Here is a 2500-nt window from a genome sequence, read left to right as displayed (position 1 = left end):
ATTTAGGACATTTTCAACCATATGGTGGTACTTTGGGTAAAAAAACACATTCCCCATTATCTCAGTAGCATAACACAACAATATTCATTAAATATTTTATCCAGCACTCTGCATTATTACGTATATAATGAGTTTCACTTTAAAAAAAAAAATATTGTGACGTGAGAAGTTTTCAGGGGTGGCTCGTTGGTCTAGTGGTATGATTCTCGCTGTGGGTGCGAGAGGTCCCGGCTTCAAATCCCGGACGAGCCCAACATTTAGCTGCCTTTTAGAGCCCATGATTGATGTTACATGCTTGATTTCAAAGCATCAATTGAATTTTGCTCTTGCCATTTTACACAATTAGTTTGTAATTACTTATGAGTATTTAGGACATTTTCAACCATATGGTGGTACTTTGGGTAAAAAAACACTTTCCCCATTATCTCAGTAACATAATACAACAAAATACATCAACTATTTTATCCAGCTCTTTCAATTATTACATAAATAATATGAGTTTCACTTTAAAAAAAAAATTATTCTGACGTGAGAAGTATTCAGGGGTGGATCGTTGGTCTAGGGGTATGATTCTCGCTTTGGGTGCGAGAGGTCCCGGGTTCAAATCCCGGACGAGCCCAGCATTTAGCTGCCTTTTAGAGCCCATGATTGATGTTAAATGCTTGATTTCAAAGCATCAATTGAATTTTGCTCTTGCCATTTTACACAATTAGTTTGTAATTACTTATGAGTATTTAGGAAATTTTCAACCATATGGTGGTACTTTGGGTAAAAAAAAACACATTCCCCATTATCTCAGTAACATAACACAACAATATTCATTAAATATTTTATCCAGCACTCTGCATTATTACGTATATAATGAGTTTCACTTTAAAAAAAAAAATATTGTGACGTGAGAAGTTTTCAGGGGTGGCTCGTTGGTCTAGTGGTATGATTCTCGCTTTGGGTGCGAGAGGTCCCGGCTTCAAATCCCGGACGAGCCCAGCATTTAGCTGCTTTTTAGAGCCCATGATTGATGTTAAATGCTTGATTTCAAAGCATCAATTGAATTTTGCTCTTGCCATTTTACACAATTAGTTTGTAATTACTTAGGAGTATGTAGTACATTTTCAACCATATGGTGGTACTTTGGGTAAAAAAAACACATTCCCCATTATCTCAATAACATAATACAACAATATTCATTAAATATTTTATCCAGCTCTCTGCATTATTACGTATATAATGAGTTTCACTTTAAAAAAAAAATGAATTCTAAGGTGAAAAGTTTTCAGGGGTGGCTCGTTGGTCTAGGGGTATGATTCTCGCTTTGGGTGCGAGAGGTCCCGGGTTCAAATCCTGGACAAGCACAGCATTTAGCTGCTTTTTAGAGCCCATGATTGATGTTAAATGCTTGATTTCAAAGCATCAATTGAATTTTGCTCTTGCCATTTTACACAATTAGTTTGTAATTACTTATGAGTATTTAGGACATTTTCAACCATATGGTGGTACTTTGGGTAAAAAAACACATTCCCCATTATCTCAGTAACATAACACAACAATATTAATTAAATATTTTATCCAGCTCTCTGCATTATTACGTATATAATGAGTTTCACTTTAAAAAAAAATTAATTCTAAGGTGAAAAGTTTTCAGGGGTGGCTCGTTGGTCTAGGGGTATGATTCTCGCTTCGGGTGCGAGAGGTCCCGGGTTCAAATCCCGGACGAGCCCAGCATTTAGCTGCCTTTTAGAGCCCATGATTGATGTTAAATGCTTGATTTCAAAGCATCAATTGAATTTTGCTCTTGCCATTTTACACAATTAGTTTGTAATTACTTAGGAGTATGTAGTACATTTTCAACCATATGGTGGTACTTTGGGTAAAAAAAACACATTCCCCATTATCTCAGTAACATAATACAACAATATTCATTAAATATTTTATCCAGCTCTCTGCATTATTATTGATGTTAAATGCTTGATTTCAAAGCATCAATTGAATTTTGTTCTTGCCATTTTACACAATTAGTTTGTAATTACTTCTGAGTATTTAGGACATTTTCAACCATATGGTGGTACTTTGGGTAAAAAAAACACATTCCCCATTATCTCAGTAACATAACACAACAATATTCATTAAATATTTTATCCAGCACTCTGCATTATTACGTATATAATGAGTTTCACTTTAAAAAAAAAATTATTCTGACGTGAGAAGTTTTCAGGGGTGGCTCGTTGGTCTAGGGGTATGATTCTCGCTTTGGGTGCGAGAGGTCCCGGGTTCAAATCCCGGACGAGCCCAGCATTTAGCTGCCTTTTAGAGCCCATGATTAATGTTACATGCTTGATTTCAAAGCATCAATTGAATTTTGCTCTTGCCATTTTACACAATTAGTTTGTAATTACTTATGAGTATTTAGGACATTTTCAACCATATGGTGGTACTTTGGGTAAAAAAACACATTCCCCATTATCTCAGTAACATAATACAACAAAATACATCAACTATTTTA

At 35.2% G+C, this 2500-nt stretch overlaps 2 non-coding genes across 2 annotated transcripts; both read left to right on the top strand.

Moving 5' to 3' along the window:
* Nucleotides 1-1646: 1646 nt before the first annotated feature.
* TRNAP-CGG (transfer RNA proline (anticodon CGG)) lies at nucleotides 1647-1718 on the top strand. The gene has a single exon. It is a non-coding gene; the product is annotated as a tRNA-Pro (tRNA).
* Nucleotides 1719-2216: 498 nt separating this feature from the next.
* On the top strand, nucleotides 2217-2288 carry TRNAP-UGG (transfer RNA proline (anticodon UGG)). Its single transcript has one exon. It is a non-coding gene; the product is annotated as a tRNA-Pro (tRNA).
* The last annotated feature ends 212 nt before the right edge of the window (nucleotides 2289-2500 follow it).

The sequence above is a fragment of the Crinia signifera genome, chromosome 6, assembly GCF_055691185.1.
Source record: "Crinia signifera chromosome 6, ASM5569118v1, whole genome shotgun sequence".
Classification (NCBI taxonomy): Eukaryota; Metazoa; Chordata; class Amphibia; order Anura; family Myobatrachidae; genus Crinia; species Crinia signifera.
This window is presented reverse-complemented; position numbering and strand designations above follow the sequence as displayed.